We start from the raw sequence: 16,950 nt of genomic DNA, 5'->3' as shown, positions 1-16,950 counted from the left end.
CAGTTTAAGGAGTTTGTATATCTGAAGAATTTATCAACAGTAAACCTTGCATGGCATTGATCTCCTTACAGATATTCAAATACATGGCCGAGATGGGTTCCTGGTCTAAGTGCATTTGGTATCTGTGCATCAGACAATAATGCATATCACAAACTAACCCGTGATACATGTGCAGAAATGAGATTATCATAATATGATAAAATCCTTGTATGAAAGTGACAATTTGACAAGAGATGTATGCAATAGATACGATTGGACAGAATGAAGAGTGAGAGCAAGAGCAGTAGCAGAAGTGGATGCAGTGGATAGATAAAGTGGTAGTGTTAATAGAAACAGTGGAATGCAGAAAGCCATTGGTAGCCCGTAGCAGTGATGTTGTAATTTAGAATACAATCCAGTAACATATGGCAGCAAATGGGTGGCAGTTACCTTGACAGTCATATGTATGGCATCTCAGCTCAACAACATTTATGGTTTCTTTTCAGTCCAACATTATGTATGATATCGTTACAGTCCAGTAGCCATGGTGATCTGTTATAGCCCCCGTAAATTGATGACAATATTATAGTCTTTTTCACAAACGAAGTTGTGAGCAAGACAGATGTAAACTTTTCAATAGCTTATCTACTATGAAGAAGCTACTGGGATCTGTCAGTAAAAAACATTGCAGTACAGTGCACTTATAGCTTTCATCCTTGAAGAACACCTAGGAGAAGAAGTACATGGCACTTTGGAACAGTTCTTTGAAACAACCCTTATCAGCATGAAAATAGAGCTTCTTATGAAGAAGTAGTTTTATAGATATGGATGCCCAAATGAGAAAGACTCCTCCTCTTCATAGATTGGGTAATTTGATGCATCGGTAGTTGTCATAGCAAGGCTTCAGAGGGAGCTATAAAATCCCTGATGACTTTTCTTGCTCGATATTTTTTTTATATAAAGGCAAGTCTTGACAGCTGAGTATGATGATTATGATGCCTCATATCTCTGCTACCTTAGAGGCTGCATATAAGCTACATGATTAAGATTGAATGATTTTGGCACATGGACCAAAGGATTAATAGCAGGTTGCAGATAGCTCAATGGCTACATTTTGGGCAAGGTTACTTTTCTGATATTCAAAGGGAGCTATGATATTTATTGATGATGTCTGTCCTAAGCTTAAAAGTCTGATAAGATGAAGAAACTGCTAATCCGGATATAGACATCTCATGGTTAAGCCTCATATATTGAATAGCTGCTTATTTAACTATGAAATGATGTACACTTCTAGTTATTTAAGATTCCATGGATCTTTAAATTGGCTGGGCTGGCAGTATGATAAATGAAAGAGCACATCCAAGTGCTACACTTCTTGGGATCCTCCTTTATTTTGAAGGCTGAAGTTTGCTGCTCTAGGAACTCCGTTGAGGCTGATTGTATAAAGCAGCAAGCATGGCTTACTATGAAGCCATTCAACTGAAGAAACTCTTTTGTGAGCCATTTGCGCACATGCTGATAACATCCATTGTATATTAGCAACAGGGAGCAATCAAGCTCCATCATTTCGGGATGAATGTGCAGATTCCCTCTCAAAGCCTCTTGGTAAGGTCAAATTTATTTTCCTTCATAGAGAGGCAAGGAACCATAGATAGACCCAACTATGAGGGTCCCGGTTGAACATTGAGCTCTGGGAGCTCCTGGGGGCCTAGGGTACTTCTTGGAGCTGTGTGTGACCATAGGGTGAGTGGTTCACCTTCCCCTATAGGTACGTTGTGTACAGGGTGAATGGTTCACCTTCCCCTGTGATGCTCCGTGATGATATATGAATAGGATGAGTGGTTCACCTTCTCCTATGGCATATGAGTAGGATGAGTGGTTCACCTTCTCCTGGGGTATACCTTCTCCTGTTGATACCCCAGTGAGAGATGCATATAGGCATTTGTTAGTTGTCACATGTGGACAAGTCGGTGGGACGTGGTTCATCCTTTCCCTACATGTAGGATGCCCATTCCCTACGATCGATGGTTGACATGTCGGTGGGATGTGGTTCATCCTTTCCCCACATGTAGGATCCTTCCTACAATTGTTGATTGGCATGCATGTAGGACGTGGTTCATCCTTTCCCTACTCTTGGTGGTTTTCTTGCACGTAGGATGTGGTTTATCCTTTCCCTACGATGGTTGTAACATGTGACTGTAGGATGTGATTTATCCTTTCCCTAAGTGTGGTTGTGAGCAGGATGTGATTTAGTCTTTCCCTGTTGCCCCAGCATCATCCTACCCTATAGTCTAGGACACATGGGAAGTACTCTCATCTGGCCAATGAGTTGGGAAAAGTGGTTAGGGACCATAGCACTACCAATGGACGCATCGTGTACTGTCGTACTCCCTATGACTAGGATGCATGGTGTTATACCCCTAAACTGACTTTTGTCGGTGGAAAGTGGTAAGGTCTTGTGACTCACTCTCAATCAATTCTTCTTCATTATCTATATCATTGTTCAGCAGAGTTGAGATGGGATGCATAGATGGTTCTTGATGACTGGATGACATGGATCGACAGGTGGAATTCTCCCTAGTTGAGAAGGATTGTTAAAATTGGCAACTAGTGCCAAATTCCACTCTAGCCAGCTCGTTTGATGAAAATGATTATTGCATAAAATTCCTCTTTTCGAGAGGACCAAAATAGACCTAAAGATCATCAAATTTGGATAAGGAGAAATGCATTTTTAAATTTTTGTCCACTCATATGCAAAGTGTCAAGGTCGTCTTCTCCTCCATAAGAACCAATCGTCATGTCTATTGACCCTCACGAATTTGTATATATATATGTGTCCTCCAACCTCAACTGGGACACATCCTATAAGCATCTAATATCTGAAATAGGGTAGCAAATCTGAAGCTAGGGCAAGGAGGCAGCTAACACGATTTTGGGGAGATGGTTGTCTCCCTCTTAGGTGAGGATGCCTTGCAGAGAGAGGCCGCAGATGTCTGGCTTGGAGGAGTCAGCAAGGAGGTAGTTTAGGGTTGATTCAAATGGTTTAGGGCGCAGACTTCTGGCCAAATCAGGACACATGAGCAGAGGTGAGTCAAGTGTGTTTCTGTGCTTGTTTTGTGGATTATTATCTCTGTTCAGTGGGCCGCAGGGTAGTGTTGCTTCAGCAACATAGTTGGGGACTGTCGTGAGAGCCAAGAGACCTAGTCTAGGAGTGTTATCCCTAGCCGTAGTCAACCTACAACAAGTCACAGATGTACTGGGGTAGCGAAGGCTGAAACAAGGTGTTTTCATGTCCTAGGGAGGCCACATATAGTGTTGTAGAAGATCTGTCTATTGTTGGGTGACTTGTGAAGGTTCCAAGGCCTACAATAGTGCAAGAAGGCAGCGTTGAAGGGCAGTAAGTTTGGACAAAGAATCACAGTGACTTGGAGCAGAATTAGGGTTGTTCTGATGTCCTAACTAGAGGTCAGAAGTTTGCACAGAACCCTTGAGCAGCAACAATGTGTTGCAAATAATCTCTTGGTAATGGATGGATGGTTCCCTGGCTTGAGCCAATAATTGTGTTCTCTTGTCTTGGCTTGTCTTCTGCATTTATGTGTGATGTTCTTTCATCAATCACTGTCATATGATAATGGTTAATGTGATTGCTAATGGATTAATGGGCAAATGGATTAATGAAGTAGCCGACCTAAGCAAAGAACGTGTTAACCTAAATTTAACAAGGGATACTTCTCAAGATCCACAAATTCCCAAACTACTTGGGCAGCCATCCATGTTGCACTGTATCTACACTACATGCATTCCTGCCTTCAAAGTGTAGGCTTCTTAAAATGCATATAATGTCGTTTCTTCAATAAGATCATTACCATTGTCAACATCTAATGGATCTCCAACAATGGTTGCATTAGCTACATGTGGTCTGTCTTTGGCTTTTCCCTTGATAATGTCATTGGCTTAAAATCTACAATTCCAAGCTATGTGACCCAATTTTTTTGCAATAGTAACATTCCATCTCTCCCCTATCTCTTGTTGATCTTCTACTATTGTTTCTTGAGTATAATGCCATCTCAGGTTAGATAATCACCTTTGGTCTCTCTTGCAACGGTTCTCTTTTTTGTAGCTACGAGAGCAATGATCATATCTTATAGAGTTTGAGAAGTAATTGATTGAGAGTAAAAAAAACATTAATGTATTGAAAAATCACATTGTTTAACATATGGCTTTGGCATCTTCTTCTTCTACCATAGATTTGATTTCAGCTAGGTGTTTGATGAGATATCTTACATTGTTTATGTGGCTAGACATATAGTGACTTCAACAAAGATTTTGAATTTATAATTGTAGCTTCAGAGAAAAATGTGCATTCACTACTACTCTAAAACGGCACCCAGATGTGTTATTTTTGTCATCATCAGGGCACCCATGCGATCATACATCTCTGAAAGTGTATCTCATACCAAGGATGATTGTCTCATGCAAATGTCTCAAAAATGTGTTCCATGGCATTTGTCAAGTGACCCTCGGATGGCTATAAATATAACTCAAGTGACCCTCATTTGGACATCATCATGATCATTCTTCTTTCTTTGGTTTGGCTTGCACAGGTCTGAGGTGGTTTGCAGAGATTGGTTCATACAGGTCCTAAATTGCATGGTCCGAAGTTCGCATGTTAGATCTAGGGTTTTGGTTTCCAGCCGTAGGGATGACACGGAGATTTTTCGGTTGCAACTAAAGGTGTGCAGGCTCATGAGTGCAATAGGAGGGTTTCAGCCGCACACACATACACTCTTTGCATGCGGTTGGAAACTAGGGTTTGGTTTTTCAGTTGACTGCAGTTGACCGTAGAATTAGGCAGTTGATCAGAGACAATGACAGTTAACCGTAGGCTTCTGAATCAAGGTTTTGATTATTAGCATTGTTGGGTTCATCTCTTGAATGTTGATTAGTTGATTTTGCTAGATAGTTTTATGGTTGAAGATATGGATCATTGTACTCTCTCTTTGTTGAACATTTTATGACAATTTAATAAGAAGAAGAATTTGAAAGGGTTTTCCCCGTAGTGGGTTTTGCCCTAGTCTCTAACCAATCCCGTGTTAAAGAATGTAACTAGTGTGAGTCTTCATAATTGTATTTGAGTCATGATGTAATGTATTTGTTAAAAGAAAGAAAAAGGAATTTTATTACTAAAGAAATTTACTTTTTAAAGCATGGGTTTCATGCTTGGGTCAATGGTTTTTAGGTCAAAGCCTCCATTGTAGGTTTCTAGGGTTTATGTTAAGTGTCCTAGTCCATGTCTTGATGTAATAGACCCTTCTTGGGCTTTGCCAATCAAGAAACAAACTTAATTTGATGTAAATTAGGTCTTCTAGGCCTCCTCCACCAAGTCGGCCTCAAACTAGACAAGTCGGCCTAATTGAGCGGCGGAATCTCCTATATAAAGGCAGCGACTCGACCTCACTTGGAGCACTCACTCAACAAATTCAATCTGCAATTTCTGGGACAAAAAAAAATGTGAAATTCAAGGAACAAGGAGGAAAGGGCTAGCGAAAAAGAAGGAGAACTATGTCAAGCACAAGAAGTCGAAATTTTCTCTCTTTCTCTCACACGTGTGAAGCTATTGAGCTGCAACTGCAATCCTGGAGCTGGGACAAAATTCTAAAGCTGGGGTCAAAATTCTGAAGCTGAGAAGTCGAAATTCTGGGTTGAAGTTGCATATGAGAAGCTGACACTTGATGATTATCTATTGGCAGGAATCTATTGGCAGGAAGAGCTAACTTGGTGGAGGAGGAAGATCTTTTGGTCTAGGGTCTTGTTCTATCTCAACTTGAATTTGCTAGTGGAAGAGTTTGACTGGGTTTTCCCCTATAGAGGGGTTTTAGCCCTGGCTGAGTGCCTACTTCTAGTGTCCTTGATCTTCATGTTTTTACTTTGATGATTACTTGATGAGAAGAAGATAAAAGAACATAAAGAAGTTAAGAAGAACATAAGAATATCACAAGTAATTATCAATATAAGAAAATCTTTCTGCCTTTCCGATTTTCTAACATCCCGGTGTCTCTATGTGTGAATGTTTTTCTTGTATTGTTCCTTTATGTTCCATTGCATTGATGATGATATTGTTCCTTCTATATAATTGCATATGTTGTTGAATAATGTTGTAAAACTGAATATTGTTATGGTGTTGTGGGGTGAATTCAATATGTAAATGATGAAATGCAATTATCTAAAGCAAAGAACAATATAGCTCTAAGAAAAATTAACAACTCAACCCTCCAAACAGTTTAGAAAAGTCACCAAATCTTGCTCCTTCACCAAATCTTGCTCCTTTCCACCTTCACTGGAGTCCTTCAAGTTTGTGGCCACTTCAGAGATCTTCCTTGATGTGTTTTGCACTTTGGATGTGTTATCCAGTGTTTTACGACTCCGACTCGGCCGAGGATCGACTCCGACTCCGACTCCGACTCGGTAATGACTCGGCCTAGTCGATTTCAATGACTCGGTCGTTGTAAAAAATACATTAAATATTTAATTTTTTTTTATAAAAAAACATAATTTTAAATATTTTAAACATAATTTTAAAAATTTTCATTCATGTTTCCAAACACATAGCATTATAATATAGATGGAAGACAACATATGATCAAAGTAGGCTCATGAACCAATCCATTATATCAAAATGGTACCCAATGGCTACATAGTGACCTAGCCCATGTAGTGTTGACTTTTCCTTGGCAATTCAAAATCAAGTCTGTCTAAAACACTGTCACAAACACACTAAAAAGCCACAACACCAAACACTTTGCACAGCAGAAAATATACAACAGTGAATCAATGAAGTACACAATTTTTGTCAACCCAAAACTTGTTATATTACAATTTTCATACAATAAACATAGGGCTCCCATACCATGGATCATGGCCCTTACAATTAGCCCTGATGAAAGAAAAACTAGGGCTTGAGATCAACAATCTATGATCCTCAATCTGCCCAAGAACAAGAACAAACATGACTTGCTAAAGAAGTGCTTACACCAGCCCTTTCAATCCACTTGTCTTGAACACTCGACAAGTCCTTTGCCACCTATACTTGCAAAGAGTACTATTGTTCCAATGCCTCTGCCACAGCTGCTCACAAGGTCCTTTGTACCTTCAGATTCTCTTGCACAACAGCTCATCAAAGTTTGGCTTCTATCAAAGGCACTGCTCCTCCAATGTCATTGAACTTAGGCTCAAGCGTCTACTACCTTCACACAGTGGTCTGCAACACCAAATGAGACTGTTCATAAGCTAATCAAATCTTCCCTCTAACAATAACAAAGCTACTCTGAAGTCACTGCACTTGGGACACCAACAAACAGCCCTCAACACAATAACCCAACTGCTCATGAGACACTATATAGGGCACATACAGCCACTATCCAAACCTTCTTGTTGAACAAACTTTAACTCACAACCCACAGTAATCTATCTCAACAAAAACTCAGCCTACATACCTTTCAAGGATTTCTGTTTCAGCCCTGAAAGTCTTGGTCCAGTGCACTTTAAACCACAGAGGATTTTCAAACCTCTTTAGGGCTTTTGCAACTGCCTCAGGTCAAACCCTAACTCAGCCACATCAGACCTCTGAAACTCTGTGTATACCTCACCTTTTAGGTCTTAACTCTCCTGTGCATATAGTTGAGGAACTTGGCCCTCACACCAGCTGTTCCACAGGCCTTACAGTCTCCTTCTCCAGAAAATACAAGGGTATCGGCCCTCCTCTTGTGCACAGAAATTAACACGGCCTGATCACAAAGATAAACAACAAACCATATGCCCAGAACCATGCATCAGCTACATGTCCAGCCCTCCTAACTCAACTTGTACCAGAACATAAGAAGCAGAGAAGCAAACTCGTCCTACCTTCTCCTCTCTAGCTCAGCTCCTTGAAGTCTGCGACTACTTGAGAGTTTATACACTAGCACACTGATTGTAACTTGACATATCAAGTCTTCTCCTTTTACTGCAGGCTTGCAGTTTGCCACTCATAACTCAAACATAACAATTTTTTGGATAGAATGCCAATCAGGTCAGCTTCTGTAATGAAGGTCATCCTCCTTTTATGTATGAGACAAAGCTCAGCGACCATGTCAATCATGATTTACGCTGCCCAGCTGGTTTTCATTGACTCGGCCTGGTTGACCAAGTCAACTATGACTCGGCCTGGTCATTGGATGACTAGGCCGAGTCATAGTTGACTCGGCCAACCTAGCCGGTTAGCTGGCCTGGTCGTAAAAAAATTTATTGGCTCGGTTTGACCAGGCCATTTCCGAGTTGACTCGGCCTGGTTGTAAAACAATGGTGTTATCTTTATTTTAATCCAAGCTCTGATTCCATGTAGAAAATCCACGAAATTCTGATATGCTAACATAAGCAATCTGAAATATAATTTCTTCTCAAATAAACACATAATTTCTCTACTAGATGCAGCAGAATAAGAACAGAAATAAAAGCACAGTCACACAATTCAAAAACACAGAATTGTCTAGGGAACCCAACTGGGAAAACCCTCTACTTGATGAGAATTTTATTGATAGAAAAAACTAAGCAATTGATCTCTTACAAAATATAATTGTTTCAATCTAAAAGACACACTTGTCTTTCCTGCTTGATCTAAGCTTGAAAACCTTGAAAGGTTGTTGACTCTGTTGCCCTCTACCAACCTGTGCACAAGCTTCTCTTGGCGCACCTTTCTCTCACAAGCTCCACGCACAAACTCATGCTTCCTATTGCTTGGTCTCACCAACTCGTGCTCACCAAAACAATGATTAAACTTGTACCTTCATTTCTCCTTTAAGGCAATTTAAATGGTTAAAATTAGTGAGTTTTCTAATTAAGGAATGATTTTGTGATTGATTGAGTTAGCATGAGTTAACTACTCATGCAACTCGTCCTATTTCAAGTCAACCACTTGAAACTCAATCACTTGTGTTTTTCCTCAATCAACTCACACTAAAAGGTCAAGAACTCGACTTTCAATTTCAACACATCAATTAACTGCAACCTTACTCGTCCTAATTTTTAGAGACTAGTTCCTAAATTATAGGAACTCGTCCTAATTTATAGGGAATCTCCTAATTTTTAGGAACTCGAGTCATGCACTAGAAGGAACTCGTTTTGGTACCTATGATTAAGGCACAAATCAAGGAACCCTTTTATCGAATATTTTCAACATAACTTTTCCTAGGAGTCTTGAAGAGTAATTGAGTTAAGAAACTAAATAAAGCTATATATGATATTGTTAAGGGTAGGGCACATTAAAAAAAATTATGTTCATCCTCAACCACATTTATATCATAAATTTTACAAATTCGTTGAGCCTCCCACTAAATACTAGGTGAGAAGAAAGGCAATGAAAAGAGAAAATTAGTTCCAATTGTTTGATTCTCCACTTTTGAGTCCTTGATTGGATAGCTCTTAGGGTTTAGGATTCAATGTATACTTTGATGTAGCATTTTTTATTTGGCATCCACTACATTATATATATTAGTGTTTTCTCCATATTATCTAATGTTGTTGCTTTATATGTTAACATTTAAAAAAAAAGGGAATATTGTTGAAATTTGGTACCGGAGGACAGGTGGTTCCCTAAGGCTTTGATCTTTGGCCTAGGGAAAAGTGTCCAAAAGAATTTAATTTTTCTCCTAAAGTAACTTTATAATTTTTATAAAGTTAAATCTAATTTGAAAGTGACTTTAAGTGATAAAGTTACTAAGTCTAATTTTAAAGTGACTTTATAAAGTCAATGAAAAATTAGAAAGGAAAAGTGACTTTGGAAATAAATGACTAAGTGGGTCTTTATTAAAGTGGGGTGAATTAAAAAATAGAAAGTGAGATTTAAATGAGCATTTAATCTCAGCCATTGATCTAAATCTATTTCAGCCATTGGATTTAGGGATCACCCAAAAGTCATTTAGGGTTGGGTTAAGGGAGGAAAAGGAGGAAAAGATCATTCATTCTTTCATGAGCAGATTGGGAGAAGGAGAGCAAGAGAGCAAGGGAGATTTCTGGACAAGGAGGAGAAAGAGGCAGCAGTTTGGCACACACACCAAGGCAGCACTTCAGCAAATCCGAACAGCATAAAGAACAAGCAGAAAAAGGCAGTTTTTGTGAGCAAAATAGTGAAAAAATTATTTTTCAGCACGAGTATCGAAGAAACGATTTTCTGCACTTTTTCCGAGGGCTGTCCGTACAAGTCTGTACGGTCGTCCGTACAGTCCGTACAGTCCGTACGGTCCGTACTTCCGTACATCCGTACAGTCCGTACATCCGTACGGTCTGTACAGCTCTTACAGCATTTTTCAGATTGTCGTTTGGGCTGAAAAAAGATAAGTTTTGCTTGCTGGAAATTTCTGTTTTTGCTGAAATTTATTTGCTGAAAATTTTCTCTGTAAAAGGCATTTTCCAGAAATAAAGAAGAGCTCTCAAACTGGTTTTCCCCAAGAGTTGTAGGGGGTTTTTCCAGGGTCAAGTTGACCAAAAATCACTGAGTTTAAATGTGTTTTTATGGCTGTTTTTTAATTGCTGATTTTTATTTCTGCAATTTCCAGCACTCTGAAAAATTTCCAGAATTTGTGTTTTTCAGCAATATTTATTTTTTCAGTCTGTTAAATGTATGGCTATGGGAATGGGCATTTAACTATATGGGAGAAATAAGGTGAAACTGAAAACCGGGGTGGGAAACAGAAAATTTTACATGGTATCAGAGCTTGAGTGCTGAAGGGCAGTTTGGGACAGCAAAAGAGAAAAAATACAGCTGCTGATTTTTTCACTCAGAAAATTCCAGCAAGCTGATTTTTCATAAACAGCAGGTTTATCTTTACAACAGCAGTGCTATTTTTCAGTTTTAGGACAGCAAGATGTCATTGGGATTGAGGGTGGAGGATAGGTTGGATGGGCATTCAAATTACAGCGTGTGGAAGGAGAGAATGCAGAGTATCTTTGAGGAGGCAGAAGTCTGGGATGTCATGGTGCATACAGCACAGCACCCTGTTGTTGTGCCTACTGATGCTACTCAGTTGGCAGCTTATAATAAAAAGAACAACAAGGGTAAGAGGCTGATTCTAGACGGAATCAAAGACCATTGCATTCCTCATGTGAGAGGAAAGAGCAATGCCCATGAGATGTGGACAGCATTGTCCAATCTCTACCAGAGTACCAATGAGAACCGGAAGATGGTCCTGAAGGAGAAGCTGAAAAACATTAAGATGGGGAATGATAGTGCAGCTGGATATCTCACAAAGATTACCAATGTGAGAGATGAGTTGGCAGCGATTGGAGAGGCCATTCCATCCACTGAGTTGGTGCGTATTGCAGTGAATGGCCTCCCCCGTTCATGGTTGAACTTTGCTGATGGGGTTTGTGCACGTGAGACCCTTCCCACATGGGAGAGGTTTTGGGATGATTGTATTCAGACAGAGATCAGGAAAGGACAGCTTGGGGCAGCCAAGCCAGTTGAGCAGGATGAGGACGTAGCACTGATGGCAGGAGGCAAGAAAGGCAAAGGGAAGAAGCAGGCTTCCACAAGCGGTGGTGGAGGCAAAGGCAAAGGTAAAGGTAAACAGGGTAACTCACAAAAGGACTATTCCAAAGTGAAGTGTTGGAATTGTCAGAAGATGGGACACTATGCAGTTGTGTGTCCGGAGAAGAAGAAGAAGAAGGGAAAGACCCAGGATGTGGCAGCTTCAGCTGAGATTGAGGACTTTGCAGGTCGTTTTGACCGGGAGTTTGCGTTCACTACATGTGAGTCCTCTAGTGCAGGATCACCTGCCACACAGGTTCAGAGGGAGCATGCTTTTCCCTCGATTAGCGGAGCATCTACAGGTATCTGGTATGTGGACAGTGGGGCTTCACGTCACATGACAGGAGTCCGGGAGTACTTCTCAGAGCTTTCAGAGAGTGGCACTGATATTGAGGTAGTACTCGGTGATGACAGAGTTGTTAGAGCAGTCGGGGTGGGGACAGTGACATTTCAGAGGGAGTCCAAACCTCCCTTGAAGGTGTCAGAGGTTCTTTATGTGCCAGGGATGAGGAAGAACCTCATATCCGTCTCAGCGTTGGAAGACAGAGGATATGAGGTACTGTTCAGGGAAGGACAGGTGTTGATGTATCCCAGGGGCTCTCCAGCTGATTCAGCTAGAGTGATAGGTGTACGCCATGCAAAGGTGTACAAGTTTGCATTCCAGCCCCCTTTGGCATTGAGCTGTAGTACCGACAGCAGAGCTAGCAGTTCTGAGCTGTGTGAGATTTGGCACCGCAGGATGGGCACATGTCTCATGGAGCCTTGAGGACATTGCGGGAGATCACTACAGGTGTGCCAGATTTCAGTACTGATCACCATGATACTTGCAGAGGTTGTGCAATGGGCAAGTTTGCCAAATCCCCTTTTCCCAGCAGTGACAGCAGAGCGACTGGGATACTTGATTTGATTCATTCCGATGTGAGCGGTCGGATGTCTCATGTTTCCTTGAGTGGATATGAGTACTATGTCTTATTCATTGATGATCACTCCAGGAGGACCTGGATTTATTTCTTGAAGACCAAGAGTGAGGTCTTCAAGCGGTTTCAGGAGTTCAGAGCTCTTGTGGAGACTCAGACAGGTCGAAAGATCAAGTCCCTGAGGTCGGACAATGGAGGAGAGTACACCCTTGGAGAGTTTGTTGACTATTGTGCGGAGGCAGGCATTAGGAGGGAGTTCACTGTTCCTTACAACCCCCAGCAGAACGGGGTTGCGGAGAGGAAGAATAGATCCATCATAGGGGCTGCCAAAGCCATGTTACATGATCAGGGGTTGCCATTGTTCTTGTGGGCAGAGGCCTGCAACACAGCTGTTTACTTGCAGAACAGGAGTCCGCATCGTGCCTTGGGGCACATGACTCCGGAGGAGGCTTTCTTTGGAAGAAGCCTGATCTTGGTCATCTTCATATCCTTGGATGCATTACATACTCCTATATACCCAAGGAGGAGAGGACCAAACTAGAGCCCACCGCAGAGAAGGGTATCTTTGTGGGCTACAGTGAGACCTCAAAGGCCTTTCGGATTTACATTCCTGCACAGAGGAAAGTTGTTGTTAGACGGGATGTGAAGTTCGAGGAGGACAGGGCCTTTAGGAGGTCACGGGAGTTAGAGTATCTGGATCAGCCAGACCCTCAGCAGCAGTTGAGTCAGTCGCAGGGATCCAGTGGGCAGGGATCAGGAGGATCCGGAGGTACATCTATGAGGATGTCAGGTCCATCAGTGAGCAGTGGCTCGCCGAGCCAGAGGGGTGGTGCTCCGGGCAGCATGCAGAGCAGTTCACAGAGCAGTTCACTAGGGAGTCCACTGATGGACAGTTCACACGGTACCTCAGCTTCTACAGGTTCAGGTGCAGGCAGGAGGACAGCAGACAGACAGTCAGGAGTTCAGGCTACTGATGGGGATGAGGAGGAGGAGTTTCATTCTCCTATGGGAGAAGCATGCTCAGGGAAGAGGAAGCCCAAGTGGCTTCAGGACACCTTGAGAGATGCCACATCTGTTGCTGAGCCGAAGAGGCCGGTCAGAGAGAGTAGACCACCTGAGAGATTTTGTAGCTATATGGCGATGGTTACCAGCATCCTTGACTCTGAGCCTTCTAGCTATGAGGAGGCAGCTAGCCAGCAGGTCTGGAGAGAGGCCATGCAGGAGGAGTATTCTTCTATCATGAAGAATGATGTTTGGGAGGTGGTGCCGAGGCCTGAGGGCAAATCCGTGGTTACTTCCAGATGGCTTTACAAGGTAAAGCATGCTGCAGATGGCAGCATTGAGAAATTCAAAGCAAGGTTTGTGGCTAGAGGGTTCTCACAGGTAGAGGGAGTTGATTATGAGGAGACCTTCGCTCCCGTGGCTCGATATACTTCGATCCGCTCCATTATATCGATAGCAGCAGAGATGGGTTGGAAGATCCACCAGATGGATGTGAAGACCGCATTTCTCAATGGCTTCATACAGGAGGAGGTGTACATTGAGCAGCCACAGGGCTTTGAGGTGCATGGGAAGGAGTCCCATGTGTGCAGATTGAAGAAGGCCCTTTATGGCCTGAAGCAAGCTCCCAGAGCTTGGTACTCCAGGATAGATGCATACTTGCAGGGGATGGGTTTCACAAAGAGTGAGGCAGATCCGAACCTTTACTTTATTGTGATTGGTGAGGAGCCTCTCATTCTGGTGCTGTATGTGGATGACTTGATCATTACAGGTGCAGAGAGACTCATAGAGCACTGCAAGAGAGATCTTGCGGCGGAGTTTGAGATGAAGGACATCGGCTTGATGCATTACTTTTTGGGTTTGGAGGTGTGGCAGGAGGAGGGGCATTTCTTCCTGGGGCAGGGGAAGTATATTGTGGACATCCTTAGCAGATTCCACATGGAGGATTGTAGACCCATGTCGACACCGATGATCACCAACTGGAAGAAGCTTCATGCTTCGGATTCCGAGTTGGTGGATCCCACATTGTACAGGCAGCTGATTGGTTCCTTGATGTATTTGGTCAACACCAGACCAGATATCTGTTTTGCAGTCAACACGATGAGTCAGTTTATGTGTGAGCCTAGGAAGGTTCACTGGGTGGCTGCAAAACACATTTGCGGTACTTGCAGGGGACAGTGGATTATGGTCTGGACTACAGGCAGGGAGATGGAGTGAGATTGGCAGGATACACTGATTCTGATTGGGCAGGTTGTGCTTCTGATAGGAAGAGCACTTCAGGGTGTTGTTTTGGGTTGGGTTCAGCAGTAGTGTCATGGTTCAGCCGGAAGCAGCAGTCAGTAGCACTGAGTTCAGCGGAAGCAGGTATATGGCAGCCAGTCTAGCTAGTTGTGAGGCCATCTGGCTTCGCAAGATGTTGTTTGGCTTATTTGGTCAGCCGTTGAGACCTTCAGTGATTTACTGTGACAATCAGAGTTGCATTAAACTCACGGAGAATCCAGTATTTCATGACAGGTCAAAGCATATCGGGATCAGATATCATTTCATCAGAGACCATGTTCAGGGAGCTGTGAAGCTTGAGTATATTTCCACTGATGAGCAGGTGCAGATATTCTTACCAAAGCCTTACCACGGGGCAAGCATGTCTACTTCAGAGACAAGATGGGTGTGGTGAGGAACACCTTCCTCGGTAAGAGGGAGTGTTGAAATTTGGTACCGGAGGACAGGTGGTTCCCTAAGGCTTGATCTTTGGCCTAGGGAAAAGTGTCCAAAAGAATTTAATTTTTTCTCCTAAAGTAACTTTTAATTTTTATAAAGTTAAATCTAATTTGAAAGTGACTTTAAGTGATAAAGTTACAAAGTCTAATTTTAAAGTGACTTATAAAGTCAATGAAAAATTAGAAAGGAAAAGTGACTTTGGAAATAAATGAGACTAAGTGGGTCTTTATTAAAGTGGGGTGTAATTAAAAAATAGAAAGTGAGATTTAAATGAGCATTTAATCTCAGCCATTGATCTAAATCTATTTCAGCCATTGGATTTAGGGATCACCCAAAAGTCATTTAGGGTTGGGTTAAGGGAGGAAAAGGAGGAAAAGATCATTCATTCTTTCATGAGCAGATTGGGAGAAGGAGAGCAAGAGAGCAAGGGAGATTTCTGGACAAGGAAGAGAAAGAGGCAGCAGTTTGGCACACACACCAAGGCAGCACTTCAGCAAATCCGAACAGCATAAAGAACAAGCAGAAAAAGGCAGTTTTTGTGAGCAAAATAGTGAAAAAATTATTTTTCAGCACGAGTATCGAAGAAACATATTTTCTGCACTTTTTCCGAGGGCTGTCCGTACAAGTCCGTACGGCCGTCCGTACAGTCCGTACAGTCCGTACGGTCCGTACATACGTACATCCGTACATCCGTACGGTCTGTACAGCTCTTACAGCATTTTTCAATTGTCGTTTGGGCTGAAAAAAGATAAGTTTTGCTTGCTGGAAATTTCTGTTTTTGCTGAAATTTATTTGCTGAAAATTTTCTCTGTAAAAGGCATTTTCCAGAAATAAAGAAGAGCTCTCAAACTGGTTTTTCCCCAAGAGTTGTAGGGGGTTTTTCCAGGGTCAAGTTGACCCAAAATCACTGAGTTTAAATGTGTTTTTATGGCTGTTTTTTAATTGCTGATTTTTATTTCTGCAATTTCCAGCACTCTGAAAAATTTCCAGAATTTGTGTTTTCAGCAATATTATTTTTTCAGTCTGTTAAATGTATGGCTATGGGAATGGGCATTTAACTATATGGGAGAAATAAGGTGAAACTGAAAACCGGGTGGGAAACAGAAAATTTTACAAATATATTTTGTATTCTTTAATGTTCGCAACAGTTTGCCAATTTTTTTGCTGATGTTTCCAAGACAAAGTTTTCCAAACCCTTGCTGATTTTTTTCCCGTGCCAATGTTATCAACACTGGGATATACAAGGACATACTCGTGTTGGAATATAAGGCTTACTATGTAATAAAGTCACCAAATGACTTTAGGATATGTTATAATTTATTTTTTGAGTAAAGTGGTCTATCCCACATTCACAAGTGGAAATGATTCGCTTAACGAACAAAGAGGAGGTAAACTCCATTGTAATAAATGCACCCAATTAATCATTGATAATATCATATTGTGCTATTGTATCTTCCTTTTAGATCAGTTATGTGACTCAACCCTATCTAAAAATTTTCTCATTTAGTAATCTAGCTCATTTTGTAATATGGTATTATAGCCCCACAAAAAAAAAAAAAAAAAAAAAATCATATCAAAAGTCTTGAGCCTTTGAAAGACAACATTTCCACTCTTGCAACTTCAATGTCACCTGAAAAGAGAATCAACCAAGAAGCGAGGGCTATGTTGAGTGAAAGAGGCACAATTACTCATGTGAAGGTGTAAGCATATACCACCATCGAAGGAGCCATCGTACAATTTTAATGCCAAATCGTCATGCAATTTCTAGTATTTTTT

At 41.6% G+C, this 16,950-nt stretch overlaps 1 protein-coding gene across 1 annotated transcript in view; it reads right to left on the bottom strand.

The window, feature by feature from the left end:
• Nucleotides 1-16,950, bottom strand: part of LOC149173325 (uncharacterized) — a 193,391-nt gene that overhangs the window by 123,654 nt on the left and 52,787 nt on the right. The gene's annotated exons all lie outside the window — the stretch shown is intronic.

This window comes from Pinus tabuliformis, chromosome 4_2 (assembly GCF_031772625.1).
Source record: "Pinus tabuliformis cultivar Carrire ecotype Pingquan chromosome 4_2, CPIR1, whole genome shotgun sequence".
In the NCBI taxonomy this organism is placed as follows: Eukaryota; Viridiplantae; Streptophyta; class Pinopsida; order Pinales; family Pinaceae; genus Pinus; species Pinus tabuliformis.
Note: the sequence above shows the minus strand (reverse complement) of the source record. Positions and strands in the feature narration are given on the sequence as shown.